At 37.8% G+C, this 23,765-nt stretch overlaps 1 protein-coding gene across 4 annotated transcripts in view; it reads right to left on the bottom strand.

Annotated features, from left to right (window-relative positions):
• Tbc1d5 (TBC1 domain family member 5) overlaps positions 1–23,062 on the bottom strand; it is a 449,388-nt gene extending 426,326 nt beyond the window's left edge. For 2 of the 4 annotated variants that reach the window (XM_026790055.1, XM_013354327.2), the window contains exon 1: positions 22,980–23,062. The gene's annotated coding sequence lies outside the window, so the exon portion shown is untranslated. Of the gene's footprint in view, positions 1–22,624; positions 22,710–22,979 lie in introns of those variants that run through there. The other 2 variants (XM_026790054.1, XM_026790053.1) reach the window with 2 other exon arrangements.
• Positions 23,063–23,765: the final 703 nt, after the last annotated feature.

Here is a 23,765-nt window from a genome sequence, read left to right on the forward strand (position 1 = left end):
TCCCTGGAGGCAGGATTACCATTTCAGCCTAAGGTATAAGTAAAAGACAGTAGCTGGCTGTTTGTTTTTCAGACCTTCAGGTTGAACCCTAATTTCTCTGAATTTTTATTAAGCGTGCTTCATAGTTCCATCCACTTGCCTGCAAATTTCATGATGTTATTGTTTTGTATACCTGAGTAATACTCCATTGTGTAGATACACCACATTTTTTTTTAATCCATTCTTCAGTTGAGGGGAATCTAGGCTGTTTCCAGGTTCTGGCTATTATGAACAATGCTGCTATGAAAACAGCTAAGCAAAATGTCTTTGTGGTACAGTTGAGCATCCTTTGGGTATATGCCCAGGAGAGATATAGCTGGGTCTTTAGGTAGATTGATTCCCATATTTCTGGTAAACTGCCATACCAATTTCCAAGTGGCTGTACAAGTTTTCACTCCTATGAGCAGTGGAGGAGTTTTCCCCCTACTCCACATCCTCTCAAACACCAACTGTCATCAGTGCTTTTAATCTTAGCCAGGGAAAGTGTTTTTAAACCATGGATATAATAAGAAAATTGTATATAGACTATATAAAAAATTTTAAAATTCAACAATGGGAAGACAATCCAATTAAAACTTGGTAACAGATTTAAATAGACAAATATCTGTGGAAAATATACAAGTAATAACACATGAAAAGATGTTTAACATCTTCGGAAATACAAATGAAAATGGGGAGGAATAAAGTCAGAAAATGGCCAAGTCAGAAGTACAAAGTTCTCTCTGTCCACATAAATATCCAAAAAGCATCAGCAACAAGAACTAACAAATCAAACTTGTCAAAGTACAGAAGAGTAAAAATTAAATAATTATGCAACATTGAAGCAAGAAAAAGAAACTCTAATACTACAAAGGCTGTGTGCTAATTTTATAGGCCAGAGACACACCCTCCAACACCCTCTCACACACAGAAAAGATAGCCTTAAACCATAATTCTTGGTCTCTGGTTCAAACTATTGTGTTGATTCTAATTTATGTAGGAGCTCATTTCTGTTTTACCTAAGACTCAATTTTGAAAAGGAGTGGTCATCTTAAAAAACATGGCAAGCACAGCTATACACGCATGGAACAAAGTATTACTATACAAAGACATACTACAATATTTAAATCCTCAGAAGTTTAAGCTGAGAATTTCTCTCAAGACTACAAAGGAGAATTCACAAGACAATGTGCATACTCACACAAAGATATGTGAGCAGAGGAAACTTTAACTCTACGATTTCACCCTGAAATGATCCTTACCTCTAGTCACAGAGTAAGTCTCATGTCATTTCCTCTACCCAGAGGCAATCCGTAAAGAGAAGAAAATTATTCCCTTCCTTGCATTTTCTTTCACTTTTTGTATTTAAGGTAAATACTTCATCAAAATACTAAATGAACATTAGCTAAGAGAATTTGTTGTCCATACATAAGAGATACAGTCTGAAGGCAGAGACTGCTTGTTCATTTCCTGGCTATCCAGACTAAAAATAATCACACTGAAACTACATTAATTGCAAGACTGTTTGGCCAATAGCTTAAGCGTATTTCTAGCTAGCTCTTATATCTTAAATTAACATGTTTCCATTATTTTATATTTTCCTATGAGGCTCCTGGTTTACAGGTAATGTTCTGGCTGGTGGCTATATGACATATCCTCAACTCTGTCTACTTTTCTCCTCTGTCTCTACTTGGAATTCCCACCTTGCTCTATTCTGTTCTGCTATAGGCCCAAAGCAGCTTCTTTATTAACCAATGGCAATAAAACATATTCACAGCATACAGAGGGGAATCCAATATCACCTGACTTTGAAATTAATGATTTAAGAAAAATCAATAAGAAAAAAAAGCAAATCTTGAAAAAGATACTATGAGGCCAGGCTTGGTTGTACACACACTTAATCCCAGCACTGTGGAAGCAGAGGCAGGCAGATCTCTGTGAGTCAAAGCCAACTGGTCTATATAGTGAGTTCCAGGACAGCTACTACCACTTGTGAGAAGAAACAAAAAGTATACTAGTCCACTGAAATTAAAAAAACAAAAAACAAACAAAAAAACAAAAAAACACTGAGAAGAATATCCCTAAGGAAGTCTAGACAAGGGACTCGTGTTACAGAGGATTTCAACACCCATAACAGATGAAAAGTTCACTCTAGGAGCTTAAGAGAATATCTCATGAAGTAGAAAAAGAATTAGTAGACTGGAAGAAAGATAAACAAGAGATAAGAAGTCTAAGCAACAGAAAGAAGATATAGTAAGCAAATGTGAGCACAGATTAAGGGGGCTGTGGGACATTACCAAGCAAACAACAAACATGTAAGAGAACAACATGAAATAAAGGCACAAAATGAATTATTGATAAAATAAAGAGACTTCTTCCAGGCAGTGTGGTGCACACCTTTAATAACGCTTTAATAACAGCACTCAGGAGTCCAAGGGAGGCAGATCTCTTTGAGTTCGGGGCCAGTCTGGTCTACAAGAGCTAATGCCAGTGCCAGGACAGGTCCAAAGCTACCGAGAAATGCAGTCTCAAAAAAAAATCAAAAAAATAAATAAAAAGGTCTTCCTCAATCTGATAGAGGACCTGAATCTACAAATCCTAAAAGCTCAAGAAACTCCAGGTCAGATAAAGTCATAGACTTGCAAAGAAACACATAACCAAGCATGTTGTAGCTTAAAGATTAAAAAAAAAAAAAAAAACCTGAAATCAAGTAATCTATTGTGTCTTAGTAAGATTATCCACAACCTGTCACCAGAAAACATGAAACCAGGAAACAGTGGGGTTACATATTTAAATATAATGAGGGAATAAAAAAAACTCATTATAGCTAATTCTATCTGTCAACTTAACTAGGTCATGGGTTAACAAAAGAACAGAACAGAAGGGCTAACAGGAAACTCTTACCTGACTGACACCTGTAGATCAGGACATCAGTCCTTATCAGTCCTTTCCTGCCTACATAGTAAAACTAAGCACTGGCTCTTGTCTCAAGCTGGCCATTTTACTAACCGGAACACAGACCATCACATTTCCTGACTTTTAATTTTCATACTAGCTCTTTTGGGCTCCAAATTGGCTAAAATGCAGATTTGGGACTTTCTGATGTCCATAATTACAAGAGCCAATTGCTCATAATAAATCTACGAGTCTGAGGGTAAGGTTCAGTGTAACGTCTGCTTAGTGAATACACAAGAAGCCTGTTACACACACATACACACACTCACACAGAGACACACCTCTGCGGCCATTACCAGGGTATCCTCCAACAAGACACCAATGCAGGTTGGTTGGTAAAGGGTCCGGAGATAGTCACTCCAGAGGGGTTTCAGGGAACAGTGTCTGTTTCACTGCACGTGAGCAACCACTTATATTGTAGAAACTTAGCAGTTGTGATTGGTTAGGATATTACCTCAGATTAGACAGTGATCAAGCACCAGGGTCTCTACAAGCAAGAACCACTTAAAGGAGATCTGGAGTGTAGGCCAGCCACTGGCTATTCTTTAATATTCACTGTTCTGACTTCAGGTGCATTTTCTCCTACATCCCTCTGCCCAGTCCCATAGTCATTTAATATATAAGAGAGGTGCATTGTCATACTCCTACATGTATTTCTTGATTACCACATTCTGTATGTATTTTTCAAAGGAAATATAATTAAATAACTATTCCTCCTACATAAGAGAAGGCACTGGGAAACCAAAGAATGGATTGTATACAAATTAGTGAAACTGATGAATTTTATGGGGTTGCTTACAGAATCATAGGCAATTTAAAGGCAACCCAATTAATTACCAGGAAGTCTGCGGAGCAACTGACAGGCAACAACACCTCTTAAGAGTCCCACCCCATCTAATTGTTTTACCTTTTATATAATCTTAAGGGGCAGAAAGTCCTCAAGAGGGTTTCATGAACCTTGTGAGCCTCCTCTTCCTTCCTATGAGGGTACAGAGGGCTTGTACTCACTGAGAGGCACTAAGAGAACCAGGAATGTTAATCACACAGGGGTATCTCAATGATGGAAGAGATAAAAATCAAATACCTCCATTCCATCCAGAAAGTTGAGAGTGGATTTTGTTAGCAACCTGATGACCTTTTTGTTATCTATGGAGGAAGACCTCACCCACCTTTTGCTAAAGAGACAGATAACACCCAAACTCCCCAGAATAATTACTCCAGATTCTTCACTCCCTAGAACATTACCCATCTGGATCTAGGGAAGAAGTCACATGTACTTTATGGCCTGCTGACATCTGTGCTATATCAGTCAAAGAGCATTCTACATTATAGGCCTTTGAGCTATAGAACCTACCCTTACAGTCACATGCACTTTGAAAAGAATTTCTATGTAGCCACACCTCAAGCTTTATTGTGCACCTAGAATTGGAATGGCTGTAGCCTGTAAACCTTTTCCAAATTGTACTGTGTTTTAAATAGGCTGACAATGAACCCTCTGAGAAGAGACTCCCCAAAGTCTGATCCAGGTTGACAAAGTCAATCTGCATCTGGTTTTTATTCTTGTCTTTGCTTCCCCATATGGATACCTTCAGGGACCCGTGCCCCTCAGTGAACAAGCCAAACACAGTAGAGCTTCCGTGCACAATGGTAATAATCATATACAACTAGCAATACATTTAAAGCTACTGGCCAAACATTATTGCAAATAGTAGAGTTCTGTGTGATTATTTAGAGTCAAGCGTCTGGGAAGAAATAAGTGGCCTCTGCCAGCAGACATACTTTATGACAACAGCAAAGGAAAAAGAAGGACGGAGCAAAGATTTGTTCATCATGGCAGTTGCTTCTGGATCAGATTCAACCAGAATGTTATAAATTTAGTATGTTAATAGTAATGTTCTTGTTAACCAAAACCAGACAATTTTAAATATGCAAAAGGAAATGAATAATTATCAAAATAATTCAGTCCAAAAACTAGTCAGAAATAAAAGATATAGAGGAAATTAAGGAGAAAAAGGTATAATGAAATAGCATAAGAACAACTAGAAAGAAGTAAGAAAACAAACTAGTAATTACACAATTCAACAAGAACTCACTTATATATGTACACATATGTGAATACAGAGTGAAATACATGAGAGAGAACATGAAATACAACACAAAACTATACATTCACCTCAGGCATGCAGAGAAAATTCTCCAAGAAAGACTATTCTAAGAAAGACCATATGTTTACCACAAATTATGTCTCAATAACATAGAAAGGCTGAACTCATACATAACATCTGTTCTGGGTATAAAGAAATAAACTATCTTCAATAACAGAAGGGAAATTAGAAATTAGATAAATGTGTGGAAATATATAAAGAACTCAAAAAAAAGGTCATCAAAAGAACAAATGATCCAATAAAAAAAATGGACCTAAACAGAGATCTCTCAACAGAGGAATCTAAAATGGCTGAAAGACACTTAAGAAAATGTTCAACATCCTTAGTCATCAGAGAAATGCAAATCAAAACAACTCTGAGATTCCATCTTACACCTGTAAGAATGGCCAAGATCAAAAACACTGATGACAACTTATGCTGGAGAGGTTGTGGGGTAAAGGGAACACTTCTGCATTGACGGTGGGAATGCAAGCTAGTACAGCCCCTTTGGATACCAGTGTGACAATTTCTCAGAAAATTAGGAAACAACATTCCTCAAGACCCAGCAATACCATTTTGGGATATATATCCAAAGGATGCTCAATCGTGCCACAAGGACATGTGCTCAACTATGCTCATAGTAGCATTGCTTGTCATAGCCAGAACCTGGAAACAACCTAATGCCCCTCAACTGAAGAATGGATAAGAAAATGTGGTACATTTATACAATGGAGTACTACACAGCAGAAAAAAATAATGGCATCTTGAATTTTGCAGGAAAATGGATGGACCTAGAAAACATTATTTTGAGTGAAGTAACTCAGAAACAGAAAGACAATTATCACAAGTACTCACTCATAGGTGATTTTTAAACATAAAACAACAACAACAACAAAAAACAGCTTACAAACCATAACCCCAGAGAACTTACGACAACAATGAGGACACTAAGAGACTTACATAGATTTAATCTACATAGTAAGTAGAAAAAGACAAGATCTCCTGAGTAAATGAGGAGCATGGAGACCTTGGGGGAGCGTTGAATGGGGAGAAAGGAGAGGAGCAGAGAAAAATGTCGAGTTCAATAAAAATCAATAAAAAAAGACATTGTTCACTTGCAATAAACAAATTTCAAATCAAAAGCTTAGCTTTAAAGACTAAAAGAAGAGGTAGTTTAAGTTAATTCCAAAGGAAAGGAAAAAAATGAAAAATTAAGAAATTAAAGAAGATCAACAGAAAGAATGAACAAAAACCAAAGCTGGTTCTTCAAAAGGATGAATAAAATTGGCAATCCCTAAAACTGGTTTATAAAAGGGGAGGCGGGGACAATGAACTAGAATCATCAGTGAAAATGAAAGCATTACTACCAATCTTACAAATTTAACATGGACTGCAAGAGAAAATAATAAATAACTAGTAACAAGCTAGATAGCAAATATGAATAACAAATCCTTAGAAACACACAAATTTTACCTAACAAACTCATATAGGAAAAAATTCAGGAAACCTGTTATATCCAAATTGAATCCATACTTTTAACATCTCCATGAATGTAAAACCCAAACCAAAACATGTGACTTCACTGGTGATCTCTATTAAATGTTAATAGAATCTGACTAGTTTCTAATTTTTCACAAAATTTAAAAGAAGGAAAACACTTCCATGGCTCATTTGATAAAGGCAGCATTATTCCTGGGGCCTCAAGAACCTCAACAAAGGTCTAACTGCTCCCATATTCCCAAATATTGTTTATAAATGTTCTTTTACATTTAAAGGGGGATATACTATAGAGATTTGCATGGGTGTGGATCTTGATTTATTGATACAAATTTAAGGTCAATTTTGTTTTATGTATATGTATTTCTGATCTTGATAATGGTATTGTGTTTGTGCAGCTCATTTAAAAATGTAATGTATAATTAAGAAATATATGTTAATAGTTAATCATCAAGCTTGTAGTCATGTTAGTTAGATTTTCTAGATGTATAGAGATTTATTTCAGTTAGATAGGTATTCTTCAAATCTTTAAGAGACCTTCAGAATATGGCATATAAAATGTTTTAAAAATTTAGGAATTTTCATGACAGTGAGACACATGTGCTCTTGGTAGCACCAATCTACTTCAAGAGGAGGTTCGGCATTAAACAGGCTCCTTATGGAGTTGGTTAGCCATTTGGGCAAGAAACTGCTCTTGCCTGGACTGCTTCACTGGACATGCAGAATCCACAGAGAAATGACTGCTGAACTTGCCTAAAGGTGAGATGATCCTTTGGGTTTCTGCTTCATAAAAGAGTCTGTTCTGCAGGACACAGAAAAAAAAAGTGACTGACAAACTGCCAATATAGGTGAAACTGACTTTAAAATTTCCTGCTTTTTGGAAAAGTCTGCTGGACACTATCAGCCTGCAGGCTGAAGATGGATGCTCCAATGGTACAGAAAAACTTTGGGTGACTGTACAGGCAGTGAGATGTCTCTGTCAATTTTAGAGTTTTGGAAGTTGCTTGCAATACACTTCCTGTTTATTTAGGTAATATTATATCCTATGGAGTTAGAGAATTTATAGTTATAGTTTTCCTAAGTTATAATAAAAGATTATATCTACTTATTGTAACTGTAGTTCTTGCTTGATACCTGTTTTATTATATGTAATTTTACTATGTTAAAGCCTTCCTTTTTGTTTAAACAGAAAAGGGGAAATAGTGTAGAAGGTCCTTCTGTCTATGTGTTGCTTTCACTGGTTAATAAAAGAACTGTTTGGGGCCTATAGCAGAGCTGTAGGGGAACAGAGCTAGGTGGGGAAAACTAAATGGCATGCTGGGAGAAAGGAGGCAGAGTCAAAGAGCCACCATGGAGCTGCCATCAGAGTAAGACATGCTGCCACATGGTGATAAGACCAATCAGGTGCCTTAGGCAAGCTATTGTTAAAAAGATACAGTGTTACTAAGCTTTACAATATTCTTTCCTTTATGAATCTTTTATGAATCAATTAATCTACATATGCCTCCATAAATCTTTGGTACCAGCCTTGACTACTCTTCTGACCTCTAAACTTGAATTTTTCCTCTTCTACAGTGTATATGACAGAAAGAAACCCATTATGGCTCAAAGACCAAATTCACGTTCCTATTCCAGAACACATGGTCTCAGCTAACAGTTATTGTAGTCTTAGACATCCATGCAAATAAATCTGGGCTCCTTAACTTCTAACTACCTATTCCAGGCCTAAAATTAAATAAACAATTTTTGCCAGCTTTAACTTCTTTTCCTTCCAGTTAAAAGAACAATTGCTTTAAAACAACATAAATCCCCTCCCTTAATTCCTCTTGTTTACAAACAGAGATCAAGAGACTCAAACTCTAAATATAACATACTGTCTCCTTTTCCAAGCCCTTGGATAGTCTCTCATGAAATAAATTTCAACTACCTCTTCTTAATATCATTCTTCAGTCCTGTCAGTTACCAAATGGATTCAACATTCTTCCAGCACACTCCAAAGTTCATGTCTGGATGTTCTGTCTTAAATTTTTTACTATTCAGCAAAATGCCTCATTCTCTAAGACCTAAAGGCTTTTGTTATTCTCAAAATATATAACTTTCCTCACATTTGAGATGCCACCAGACTGTAAGATGTTTACCAATTTTATGGCAGCAGTGGTGGGTGCACGCCTTTAATTTCAGCACTTGAGAGGCAGAGGCAGGCGGTTTTCTGTGAGTTCAAGGCCAGCCTAGTCTACAGAGCGAGTTCCAGGACAGCCAAGGTGGTCCCACAGAGAAATCCTATCTTGAAAAAAAAGAAAAGAAAAAATATATATATATTTACCAATTTAGAAATAGTAAAATGATGGAAACATATATCTCAGACATAATAAAATGCAATTTCTTTCTTTAAAGTATCAATTCAGTGTTTATATTTCATGTTTCTTTTTAATGCCTTTTGTATTGTGACTTAATACTTACTGTCAACCTCCTTTATATTATAAACACTTAGGGATCAAAATTCTCCTACCTATGATTCTGTAAAAATTAGACTGCAAACAAGATGCCAATAAATCACTTAACCACAAAAGCCTGACAAGTTGAGTCCAATACCTGGAGCCCCTGTAAAGAGGAGAGCCCCAGTTCTACAGAGCAGTCCTCTACCATTCACATGCATATGGAGTAGCACAGACTGTGAAAACACAGGACCTGTATAAACAAGCTAAGTCCCATACCTATCTATCCAGAGAGCTCCTGGTAACTGATAGCTGCTGGGAAAGGGAGAGCTGGTTTTCTTTAATGGAGTGACACTGAGTGTATCAACCACAGTCCAGGGGGGCGGTTCCATGCTCAGCCAATACAAACTGGACTCTGTGGCTTTATTTTTTGTGGGTTTTTAAAAAATCTTTATTTTTAAGAGAGATAATATGAAGTTGGGTAAGCAAGGAGGTAGGATCTGCGAGGAACTGGGGATGTGTATATATAATAAAAAGATATGAAATTCTTAAAAAATAAAAAGAAACATTATTTTTAAATCATCACTAGAAAACATTAACAACGACAATAGTGGTGGTAGTGGTGGTGGTCGTGGTAATGGTGGCCCCAGACCAACCCTATCTTAGTAACTAATAAAAAATAATAATAATTTATTAAATTCCTCTAGGATTGATGTAATAGAATCTAGATTTGAACATATAAAAACAGGGAGAATGGGAAGAGATCAGATAGACCAAATGACACCTATCTCACTTATCAGAATAAATTAAAAATATACATTAAAACCAACTTGTGAAATGGATCTCATTCAAGTGTAAGATTTTGTATTTTAAAAGATATGTTTACTAAACTTAAATGTCATACTGCAAATCTGTCACTCTTCAGTATCAGAAGCTACATTACAAAATTTTCTACATTAGAAAAATTTCTACACTAAATTTATACATTAGGAAAATTTCCTCAAACTCCTGTGAAATTACTGCATCCCATTATAGAGAAGTAACATAGTTAACTAGCTCCTAATAACACACTCTTCCAAAACTCTGCCAAGGACACTAAATCACAATTGGTGCTTCTCATTCCTTCTTTAAAAAAGTAAGAGTCTGCCTGTCTCTAGGCCTATCATAGGGAGTTTTCAAGAATATCAGATTAACCAAGAAGTCATGTGCAACTTGAAAACAAAATAGCATTTGCCCTGTTCTTTAAAGTCACATTATTTAATCATTCTGAATTTCCAAATAACATAGGAGAAGGGAGTAAAAAATTTGGGCACAGACTGAAAAGCCTTACATAAGGAGGTACTCAGATTAAATGAATAATTTAAGACATAAAAAGAAGAAACCATTGAGAGTTTATGCCTACCACTCTTCCACTGCCTGAGCTATTATATAACTGTTTTCCAACTTACAATTCAGCACTCCTAAACTCATCTTCAGCTTGAGATCAGAAATAATCTGGACTCAACTTTGCTCTGCAACCCTATCTTGCAAGCTACAAACCAGATGCTCTAGCTGACCCGATTCAGGTTTTATATACCTGCTTTAAATTTGTTGCGGCTTGTGTGCCTTTGCAAAGTCCTTCCTTTTGCCTATTTGCCAACTCTTGAGCTATCCTTCAAAGCATGGCTCAAGTTTCCTGCCAGCTGAAGGAAACTCACAAACTCCAAAACTGGATTACTCCTTCCTCCCTTGAATTCTGACAAAACCTCATTATGCATCTCTTATCACACACTCATTAGAAATGAAAAATTACCTCTTTTAAAATTATCTCTTCCCACAACTTTGAGTGTCACCAAACCAAGAGTCAATTTTCATTTCTATAGTTTATCTAACTATAAGTACCAGTCAGTAAATACCTGAACTGAACATATGTGCTAGTACTCATATCTAGTTTTAGATAATTATTTCTTTCCACTGCTTAAAATTATATAGTAACCCAGACTTGTGCCTCCAACTACACCCAGCCTCTCTACTCTAGGACTGACTATCAACAGCTGCTGCTCCTCTGGGTCACTTCCTCCACACACCAATTAAGGTCCACTTCTACCACCAATCCCATGGGCCTCCACGGAGAGCCCATGCTTGCCCTAAAACTAGGTGGGAGACGTATATTCCTCTCCAACTGCAGTCCACCCACCTGAACTAGCTCAACCAACCCTGTCCATTTTGCTTAGTGAAGTCACCAGCTCCTTCCCTCCATACAAATTCCTCAATTGCCAGTATAACTGGGGTCCCACATCCAGTGTCCAGGCCTCGTCGGGTTGGCCACACCCACACCACCCAACCTCCAGGCTTAGATCAAGAGGCAAACACACACCAGCACATGTCCCTGCATCTACTAGACTTCACACCATCTACATTATATCCAATTTTCAGACCCAATCTGACCCACATAACCTGTGCTCTGTCCCACTCAATCGTGACCATATCAGACACACAATCAGCAAATATAGTCCACATGTCCAGGTTTCATCAGAAAAACACAAACAATATGAAAGAATAAAGCAGTATACACCACCATCACCCCAAAAATCCACAAAACATATAAAAATGCTCTCCTGTGATAATTACATAGATGAACCTAGGGCACAAAATTAAAAAAAAAAAAAACATTTATAAACTTAATCGAAGAGTTTGAAGATAACACAAAGAAACAAGGAACTACAAAGAGAATGAACCCTAAAGAGAACAAATGTCTAAGCAATACTGAACATGGGATGATGTGGAAACAATCCATCATTAAAGAGCACCACTGAAGAGAACGCATCATGAAATGCAAGCAGAACAACTCAGCAAGTTCTATCGTACTATCTGACAAAATAAGACTTCAAACCAAAACCACTCAGAAAAGATAAAGAAGGATGATTTAGTTTAATCAAAGAAACAATTAACTAAGAAGACATTACAATACTAAACATATATACACCAAACTCTGGTGCACCCAACTTTAAAAAGATATTACTACTGAAATTAAAGACACAAAGGAGCATCCACCTTTAAGATGGGTGGTTTCAACACTTCACTTTCTGCAATACATAGAATACACAAACAAAGTTCAGATACACATCAAGTGGATCTAACATATAGCTACAGAATATTTCACCCAAACACCAGAGAATACATATTCTACTAAGCAGCCCATGAAGTTTCATATCTTGGGACAGAAAACAAATATTAGGAAACTTAAAAAAAGAACAGAAACAATTTTATATTTATATATGTATTTATCAAATCTGACCATTAAGCAAATAAAGATTAACACAGCCAACAAATCTCTAGTAAGTACAAAAATTCATGGAGATTAAACAATCAATGAATGACAAATGGGTCAAAAAAAATCATGAAAGAAAAGTGTTGGAACTAAATGAACATTAAGACACAGAAAATCCAACCTCTGAGACACATGAAAAGCAGTTCTACAAGAGAAATTTATAGTTTTAAGTGCCTACAATTTAAAAAAAAAAAAAACAAATAAACGGCTAAATGATGCAACTCACAAATTTGGAAAAACCAAACCCAAATCAAACAGATGACAAGTAATAATAATAACAACAGACATTAATGAAACAGAAACAAAGAAAAGGGCAAAGAATCAATCGATCTAAAAACAGGTTCATTGAGAAGATAAACAAGATCAACAGATGCCAATTAACCAAAAGAAAGACAACACAAATTAACATAATCAAAAATGAGTAAAGAAACATTACAATGGACACCAAAGAAATTTAGAATATTATAAGGAAATAATTTTTTAAAAAATATGTATATCATTAAACAGTAACAGAAAAATAAGAAAGTCTTCTGGCCAAAAAAAAACAATAAACAAACAAATAAATAAAAAAATGCTGAGGCTAAGGCAGATTCAGAACAGAATTCTACCAGATTCTCAAAGAAAATATACAGCCAAACAAAAGGAGCACTCTAAAACCTATGAAGCCAGGAGACATTAAAGGATTACAAATACCAAAAGAAGTCAAACTATCCTTATATGTAGATGATATGGTATTACACATAAGACATCCCTAGAAATGTCTAACAATTTCATCAAAGTGGCAAGATATAAAAATCAAGTTACAAAAAAAAAAATCAGAGACCTAATAAACATGCTGAGAAAGGGAGACACACTCCTATTCACAGTAGCCTTGAAGAAAAGAAAATATCTAGGAATAAATCTAACCAAAAAGGTGAAAGAACTCAACAATTAAAACTTCAAATCTCTGAAGAAAAAAAAATGGATCAAGACACTAGATAGGAAACACAGAGATATCCCATACTCATTACTAAAACTTAAAATTATGAAACTGACCATTCAAAAAGCCATTTACAGATTCAATACAATCCAAATCAAAATCCCTACCTCATTCTTACAGAAATAGAAAAACATCCCTAAAATGCACATAAAATCAGAAAAGACCCCAGGTAGCCAAAGCAATCCTGAGCAAAATAAGCAATGCTTGAAGAACCCCTTTCCAGATTTGAAGATATATTACAGAGCTATAGTAATAAAAGCATTATGGCTAACTAGCATAAAACAGACTGATGCAACAAAATAGAAGATCTAAACCTGACTACACATACAGTCATCTAATATTTGACAAAGATTCCAAAACCAAAAACAATGGAGAAAAGACCAGATCTTCAACAAATGGTGCTTGGAAATTTGGATATGCAGATGTAGAAGGATGAAATTAGACCCATACCTATCACCTTGCACTGTGTGCCTGAAATACTGCCAGAAGAAAATATAGACAGCATGTTATCCATGTGTAGGGAAGAATTTTCTGAACAGACTCCTTTGCTCAGTAATTAAGGCCAACACTGACAAGAGGAACCTCAAAACCAAAAGCAGCTTAACAACTAAGGAACTATCCAAGCAAGTGAAGAGAAAGACCACAGGGTGAGGGAAAGATCTTTGCCAGCGATACATTTGGCAGAGGATTAATACCCAGAATATAAAGCACTCAATAAGAATAGGGTTTAACAAATAAGCCATTCAAGAAACAGGATATGGATCTGAGCAGAGAGTTTTCAGAGGAAGAAATAAAAGTGGCTAAGAAATATCTTGAAAAAAATTTTCATCATCCTTAAAATTGTGGCCACTAACTATTAAAGGGATTGAACCTAGTGCAACCACTCAGAAAATCAGTGTGGAGAATTCCCAAAAAGTTAAAAACCAGTCTTTCATAAGACCAACTGTATCACTCCTTGGCATCTGCCTAAAGGACTCAACATTCCACTCCACAGGTACTTGCTCAGCCACATTCACTGCTGCTCCAATAAGAAACTATTCTGTTGTAAAGTAATAGGAAATTGTGACATTTTCAGGTAAATCAAACCAGAAATTATACTGAGGCAACCCAGCCTCAGAAAGACAAATGCCACATGTCCTATCTCCTCTTCAGTTTCTAGCTCCAAATCTTCAGATATAAGTGCAGTTCTCACTTCTCACCAAAGAAATGTCTCTTTGCAGCATGGAAAACAACTGGATAACATGCAGAGATCAACTGTTGCTCAGCACAACTTTTATACCTAAGGCTCAAGGAACTGCTGTGGCAAATGCTCTTGTACACTGTAAAAATCTGTCACTCATTAGTTTAATAAAATGCTGATTGGCCAGTAGCCAGGCAGGAAGTATAGATAGGGTGACCAGACTAGGAGGATTCTGGGAAGACGAAAGGCTCAGTCTGCAGTCGCAACCCAGACACTGAGAAAGCAAGATGACAATGCTGTACTGAGAAAAGGTACCAAGATGCGAGAGTAAACAAAGATAAAGAATTACGCGTTAATTTAAGATGTAACAGCTAGTTAATAATAAACCTGAGCTAATAGGCCAAACAGTTTATAATTAATATAAGCCTCTGTGTGTTTCTTTGGGACAGAGTGGCTGCAAGATCAGGCAGGACAGAAACTTCCATCTACAAGGAACATTTTAGAAAAGGAGGCAGAAATATTGCACAATCAAAAGACTAGGAAATCTGCTGTAGGACTGCTGAAAGCTGGCTAAATAAGACCTGTGTAAGTACATCACTAATAGATATATCATCGTGGAAGGGGAAAATCCCACAGAGACCTAACCCTAAACAAAGAACTACAAGCAACTAAGAGACATTGAAAGTGGAAGAAGTAGACTTCACCAGAAATGAGGACCCTAATTGTTTATCCAATATCAATCAAAATCATACACACAAATAACACTAGAAGGTCAGAAAGCTGTACTTATGTGTATGTGTGTATGCACATGAACACATGTATAAAACAGTAATTTAAATTTAAAAGAGGCCATGAACTTGAAAGGGAGCAAAAGGGAAGCAGAGGGTTATGGGCAAAGTGGAGGAAAGATTATATTTCAATTTCAAAATCCATAAAAAAATATGTATCCTAAATTCTCGTTAACAATTTGGTTTTTTTTGTTTTTTGTTTTTTGTTTTTTTTTTTTTTTTGTTTTTCGAGACAGGGTTTCTCTGTGGCTTTGGAGCCTGTCCTGGAACTAGCTCTGTAGACCAGGCTGGTCTCAAACTCACAGAGATCCACCTGCCTCTGCCTCCCGAGTGCTGGGATTAAAGGCGTGCGCCACCACCGCCCGGCAAAGATAATTTATTTATTTATTATGTATACAATATTCTGCCTGTGTGTGTATGCCTGCAGGCCAGAAGAGGGCACCAGACCCCATTACAGATGGTTGTGAACCACCATGTGGTTGCTGGGAATTGAACTCAGGACCTTTGGAAGAGCAGGCAATGCTCTTAACCTCTGAGCCATCTCTCCAGCCCTACACATACATATAGATATATTGATGAATATTATACACCACAAAGAAAACTGCTGAGCTTTCAAAATCATTCCCAAGATTTAGCCTGTGCTGCTCAGTGTCATGGGCAATTGCTTTTCTCTAGCACCTCTAACCGTAGGCAAAGATGTGGTCAGTGAACAGGCAGCACTACAGTCATTACTTCTCTTTCCAAATTCTTGGGGCACCCCTGGCAGGTACTGTCTCTTCCAGAACCCCAGTTTCATTCATACTGTTTACCCCTCTGATGCACTAGCTTCTGCCATACAACCATACTATGACAGTTAGTTTTAAATGTCAACTTGCCAAAGCCTAGAATCACCTAAAAAGATAATTCGAATGAAGAATTTTCTCAGTCAAGTAGACCGTGGGCAATCCTATAGAGCATGGTCTTGTTAACAGACATAGGAAGACCCAGCACTTTGTGGGTGGTGCATCCCATCCACTGGACCCTGAACTGAATAAGAGTAAAGAATGTAGCTGAGTAACAGTGTAAGAAAGCTAGCAGAGGAAGACCATTCATTTCTCTCTGCTCTTGAACGTGCATGTGATGTAACTACTACTTGACTTCCTGGACAAATTTAAACCTAATAAAGTTGACATCTTATCACAGCAGCAGAAACGAAACTAGTTTGTTTCCTCCCAGAGCCATGGCTTCTGTATTTGGATAAGACTACTGGCTCTCATCTCTACTCCAGACCTAATGGGAGTATAGACACTTCTTCCTATGGCAAGCATCTCAGCTGTTCATAGCCCCCTGTTTGGTTACTGACCAATTCCATTATTAGTGAACTTAGTTCTTGGATTAACTTTCCTCTATTGAATAATCTCTTAAAGTTACTATTTTCTAGAAAAAAAAAATGAATTCTCAGCTAGGCGTGCTGCCCCAATCCTGTAATCTCAGCACTTGGAAGGCTGAGGAGAAGCCAGAGGGTTACATAGTAAATACCAGGCAGATCAAAGCTACAGAACAAAACCCTGTCTCTGAAAAACAAATTAACAAACAGAAAGAATGCACTGAATATATTTCAGCATAGTAAAGTATTAAAAACTTTCAAGTGAAGACAGCTTATTATACAAAAAACATTATTCTGAACATAGATTCAGAAAAAATCAGCCCTTAAATTCTTAAAAGTAAAAATAAAGAATCTAACATTTTATTCATAGCAAAATATTTCTCACTAGGATGAAGTCTTTACTCAGCTGCAATATTTGCCTGAATTAAATCAATCACATACAATAAAAATGTCACTTTTTTGAGACTTACTTAGTAGAGGGGAAAATTGGAAAGATTATGGGATTTGGAGTCACTGCAGGCCAAGACATCTGTTCAGAGGAAAAAAATGTTAAGGACCTCCTGTCACTGACTTATCATTCAAATCCATAAAACTTGGGACTTTTTTAAACTCAGTACTTTTAAAAGATAAACTGAACTAGACTATTCAGTTAAAGCCACGTTTATCCAAACATACTTCAATACATTTGCTTAAGATTATAAAATAGCAAGGTAAAAAAAGAGTCACCTTAAACATATGGGATACAATGCTAACAACAGATTATTACATAAAAGACTTCATGCTTTTTTTCAATAATTCCTACCAAAAAAATCCTAGTAGAATAAGACTGATAAAATAATTCACTCTCGCCGGGTGGTGGTGGTGTGGGCCTTTAACCCCAGTACTTAGGAGGCAGAGGCAGCGGATCTGTGAGTTCAAGGCCAGCCCAGTCTACAAGAGCTAGTTCCAGGATAGGCATCAAAGCTACAGAGAAACCTTGTCTAGAAAAACAAACAAACAACAACAATAATAATAATTCACTCTCTGCCTTTAATCTCAGTACTTGAGAGGCAGAGGCAGAGGCAGACTGATCTGAATTAGAGGACAGCCTGATCTACAGAGGAAATTCCAGGACAGCCAGGGCTACACAGTGAAACCGAATAGAAGAGGAAGGAGGGAGGGAGGGAGGGAGAAGATCATTTTCTGTTCATATTGTATTCAAGAAACAGGGCAGTTCCACAACAGAAAGAACATGTATTATTTTTCTTCTGAATAAAGAGCATTTCTTAATCTCTGAACGCATGGTCTTGATCGCTACACAACAGTATTTTAAAATCCCATAAATGTACAAATTAAGATCTAAGGTCTATTTGAGATTACAGACACTGAAAGAATGAGAAGTGTAAAGAAACAGGTATCTACCATTATTAATCAGGGTCTGCTGAGCATAAACTTCCAGACATTTATACAAACAACTTATCTCATTTAAACTTTATGAGATAATTTTATGAAAGTGTTACACATATTTTCCAAGCTATCTCACTAATAAACAACAGAATCAGAATTTCTACTCAGTAGTGTCTGTGTCTAGATAGTAATACTATTAACAATTCTCCCTTCTTTTCTCTAGAATAAGATGCTCTGTGGTGTTATCAAAGTAAAACAAAACTTTTTTTTACAAAACAACTTGAGACCTAGTTAGTTTTTCAAGAGTCTTTAATATCAAGCTTTCAAATAACTAACATAACTAATAAAAATTGAAATCACAGTTTTAATGAGTCTATGTTCAAGTTCTATAAGTAAACAGACTATAAGGATCTATTATGTAAAGTTCCTAAGTGATTCCCAATTAATATAGACTTCTTACTGATAAAGACTCAAAAATTAGATCAACATCTCCACGCCATGCTCCTGCCCACTTCTCTGTGGGCTGTTCACCATATGCTCACAGATTAGCCTTGGTGCTCTTCCTGCTCAACCATTCTTACGAGCTGGTTAGCAGTACATGAAAACAGTGTAAAATGCTAAGCAACTGTCCACGATCCTTGTTAAAATTTTCACATCTGCTTTCTAGTATCCACAGTGGCACCAATATTTTACATACTACTCCTTGTCAAACAACAGCAAAAATTAATACCATATCAAGGAATAAATGATATTTTATAATCAGGAGCACATAACTAAAACAAAAATTTCATAATAACCACATTTATATTTACTGCGCATAATACATTTGATATTTTCTAATTGTTTAGAAAATCAGAGTAGCAACCCACTAAGCTGATCTCACAAACACTAACCTATAATTAGAAGAATGTTGCTCTACTTCTAACCCCACTAAGGAAATATTGATGGAACTTTATGTTTGACTTCTGTCTCTCCACAATGAAGGAGATAAAGGACAAAGAAGGGAAGAAAGGAGAAACTCTTCTCTAGCACATCAGAAGAGCTAATTCATCAGCCCTTCCAACACAAAAGATCTGTAATCACGTTAACCATTTTAATTGTACGCAACTTGGTACAGTCACAATATTTGACCAGTTTCACCGCCATATTCTGACTTTCATCTCAAACAAATTGTACTAACCAAATAATTCCCATTGTCTATTTTAGGCAACTCTTTACTGGTATTTATAAGGTTATTCTGTAATAGGATAATGAACTCATATAGCCATTGATCAAGGCTCAACAAATTATGAAATTCTGCATTGTTTAATCCACAAAACCTGTTATCTCACCTCACCCATACAGACTTAAACATGAAAACTATAGATTCTTTCCATCTAATCACAGAGGTGTTATTACAATATACATACAATAATTTCTTGTCATCTTGAGATGCTGCCTTTTTTTTTTTTTAAAGACAGGGCTTCACTGTGTAGCACTGGTTGGCCTGGAACTCACTCATTATGTAGACCAGGCTGGCCTATATCACACAGAAATTATTTTGTCTCTACCTCTCAAGGGCTAGGGTTAAAGACAACCACTATCATGCCCGGTAAGATGCTGCAATTTAGACATCAATTAAACTATGGAAAAGATGTGCTGTCAGGAGGCTCTTCAGGGGTTAAATAGTACCATCACTTCTAAATAATTTATTTTTTTGGTTTTTTTTAATTTATTTATTTATTAAAGATTTTGGTCTCTTCCCCACCACCGACTCCCATTTCCCTTCCCCTCCCCCAAATAAGTCCCCCCCCCCTCAGCCCAAAGAGCAATCAGGGTTCCCTGCCCTGTGGGAAGTCCAAGGAACCCCCACCTCCATTCAGGTTTATTTAATAAATTAATTTTATAATGGATGATTAGCCAATACAAAAAGAACTACAATGTTTCAAATTAAAGTTTTACACAGATTTCTCCTGTATCACCATTACTGTAAAGCCATTGAGCCAATATATTAGTTAGAATGCCAAAAATAGGATGTTTTCTTAGCAGAACACTGTAAAAATAATCTAGGAATATTTATGATTACCATTATTCTGCCTAAGGAATCATGACTAATTAGAAAGGTCTATTTTTCAAGTATAATTTTTAATAGATTTTTGTTTGACCTAAATGTCAGAATTACAGAATGTGAAGATATAACTTCACAACCCCCCAAAAATAGTATTTGTTTTTCAAAACAGTTGAACTAAAACAATGAAGAGATACATGAAAAATACTACAAGCAATAATAATTTCTCATTTCAGTTCACACAGCATACGCTATCATTCTAGTGATCTACCCAAACTGCTCTAGATATACATAAAGCATCACTATTTAATTAACAGAGAATGACACAAAAAGAGTGTTGAGGGAAGGGGGATATATTAATTTATAATAAAACATACTATTCAACTTAAAATATAATCCTTTACTCATGGGTTAGCTTTCCTACTTTTTTCAGGGTTCAAGTTTGTTAATGATCAATGGTCAGTTTTTGTTGCCTTTAACAGTCAAATGGAAACTCAGTAAGTTGGTTAAACTCTAAGTCTAAATATGAAGAAAACAAATATAAAGTGATAAATACAAAGAAATTTAAGCTAAGCATTGGGATAAAAGCATAGGAAAAAAGCGATCATATGAGCTATGCATGAGGGAAGAAGGAGCAGACATATGTGGGACATGAAGGACTAAAAAATTTCCCAAGTCAAAGCAAAGACAAAACATTTTACACTTAGTAGTGACAGAAGAAACTTAAGAGATTGGGACAGCAAATATATGCAAACAAGCACAAGCAAAACAAAACTTTCCAAGTGCATGTACTCATCTCACTTGGAGAGAAACAGGCATTGAGGCTTCTCAGTTTTTACAATTAAGGCTTTTCATTTTAGAAGAAAACAGAGGAAATAAAAGTGACAATTTTTACTTTTAAAATGAAAATAAACCTCCTAATCATCAATACAAAGAAAACTCATCAATTTTCTTTCTAAATAATAATAAGGCAGTTATACAAGATAATTAAGTCAACTAGTCAGAATTCAGCTTAGTATTAGCTATGTAAATCAGGAATGTGATTTACCATTCCAGTTTCTATTTCCTTAGTTGTGAAGATAAAGTGAATTAAGATATGTAATATGTTTAGAATATAAAGCAGCAAGTTAAAGTAATAACTAAAATTCAGGTTATAACAATTATAGGACTGGAAGTAGTAAGACTTTAAAACTTAGCTTGTGCAAGGGCCCTACATTCAATTCCTTGTACCATAAAAATAATAATACAACCATTTTTATGTATGGAAAGCATAGGATGTTATATGGAACACCTTAAACTCAATTACATTATAAAAATTACACGAAGAGAAGAAAAGTTGGATCCAGTTAGAACACCCTTTGTGTCTCTCAAATGTTTAGAAAAGTCTGCTTCATATCTCGAGAATACACTACCCAATTGAGATATCAGACACACTGCTTTTACCAATAAAGACACTTTCATCCAGCATTACATGTGGACTCAAGATTCCTAGCCTATGTCTTACTAAAACTCAGCGACCTGGGGAGCAAGTTTCTCAAGAAGTACACCAAACTATTATAGCAAAATACAAAAGACCCAAAGCAAAAATGTGATGGGGCATCACACAACATACAGAACATGGAATTTCGTACTTTTCCTTGCCCTGAATTCCAGAGCTGGCTCACTCCACTTCACCCTTCACTGAACCTTCCTATACCAGGCCATCTCTAGGTCCAGGCATTACCTACATCTTGGGTATAGAACAGGGTCTTTCTTGTTCAGCACCGCTGCATCAATATGACATCTACTAAATTAGCATCCCATTTTAACAAGAACCCCAGTGAGCCAGGTTTGACCAGTACTCTCTAGCACACTGCTATATTCCTTTACAAATTCAAAGACAACATAAAAGAGCTTTTCTTTGCCACTTCATTCAAAGGTTTCTTTTTCTATGTTGCCTACAATTGATGCCTTCTGTGCACAGCACAGCATTAATAATATCTGGTTTTATGGATTATATCTTGATGTACTACACATAGAAAAGCGGTAACATTTCAGTCAATCGGTTTAACATGTAATCTGCATGTTAAAGTTTCTGGATTCCGTTCAACTCAAAGTTGAGAAGTGAGATTCTTCAGAAAGCGATTGCGGGGGTGGGGGTGGGGAACGGGGGACAGGTATAAAAAAACCGTAAACTTCAAAAACTACTAAAAAGCTGAATTAGTTAATAACTTAAAATACTTAAACTCTTTACTATTCATTACTAGTATTGACCAAACTCTAGTTCGCTTTTGCACAGAATGTTTGGGAAGATTAGTATACTTTCAGAAAAACAGGAGGGAAGGCAACTTTCACCATAGTTTTCCTAGGTTCCTGACAGGCCTCGAACTTTCAAGCTGGTGTGAATACTTAAGAAGCGCTACAACAAATGAAGGCAGCAGCAGGACGAGCAAGGCTGCTCGTCCCAGGACAGGAGCAGCCTGACTTCCGGCCTAGGAAGGAAACGTCCTGCCAGGGCTGAAATGAACAGGGGAACCGACCAAGGAGGAAGTGGGGCTGGCTGAGCCATCCGACTCTGCCCGGTGGCTCCGGGGCCTCGGAGGCCTCCAGCGGAGCGGGAGAGCGGACTGCGGGGCTGCCTCGCCCGCCCGCCCGCCGCCGCCGCCGATCGAGCCTCCGCCCGCCTCCTCCCCAGCCCGCGCCGAACCCACGGCCGAGCGAGCGCGGAACAGGTCGGCCGCGGCAGCCTCAGGCCTCAGGGCGGCGGGACGGACCCAGCGAGGGAAGTTTGAGGGGAGGCCAGGGAGGGAGCGACGGCGTGTGCGGCTGGCCGGGGAGGACGCCGGAGAGGCAAGGCGCTTTTCACCGTTAGCATCGTGATCGTGATGTGTTTACCTGTGCGCAGCAGGGCTCCCCAGCTCCTACTCCCTGAATCCTCCTCCCCTCCTTCCTTTCTCTCTTTCTCTCTCTCTCTCTCTCTGTCTCTCGCTCGCTCGCTCTCTCTCTCTCTTTCCCCCTCAGTCTGCCGGGCTCTCTCGTGGAACCTGCCGGCCCGAGCGGCAAGAGGAGGGCGGGAGGTGACGGCGGTGACAAGCGGGCACGTGACCACGCTCGCGCCGTAACGGCGTCCGCCTCCCGGCGCTCCACCTCTGCTACCCTCGCGTCCCGGGCCGGTGCGCAGGCGCGCGGCCGAGCCTGGTGCGCGCGGCCGAGCGGGCGGGCTCGCGCCAGGCCGGGGGGTTCCTGCGGGCGCCCGGCAAGGAGGCAAAGAGCACGCTCCGGCCCAAGGCGCTGCCCGGGCCCTGCCGGCGTATAGGAGCCGCAACCCTAAGCCCCCACGCTCCACCAGCTTCCCTAAGAGGGACTGGCGAGGAGGGAAGTCAGCCCTGGGAGCCTCTTGGGAAGCTAGCCTAGGAACTCACATTTCCTTGTTACCTGTCAATGGCCTTCCCTTCATCATTGGTCTCCAGCCGTAGACATGCTGACTGCTCCTGCCACCCAACTCTGTTGGGAGAGACTCATTCACACTTGGTGAAGACCTTTGTGCGAACCCAGAGATGTTATTTTTCTAGCAAGCCCACGCCGGTAAAACCACGTAGGCTTTATCTTTTCATACCCTAAATCTAGTCTCCCTAACCATCTAATGACTGACAGTTTTGGCAGAACACAACACCCTAGCTT

This window comes from Microtus ochrogaster, unplaced genomic scaffold (genome assembly GCF_000317375.1).
Source record: "Microtus ochrogaster isolate Prairie Vole_2 unplaced genomic scaffold, MicOch1.0 UNK40, whole genome shotgun sequence".
Lineage (NCBI taxonomy): Eukaryota > Metazoa > Chordata > Mammalia > Rodentia > Cricetidae > Microtus > Microtus ochrogaster.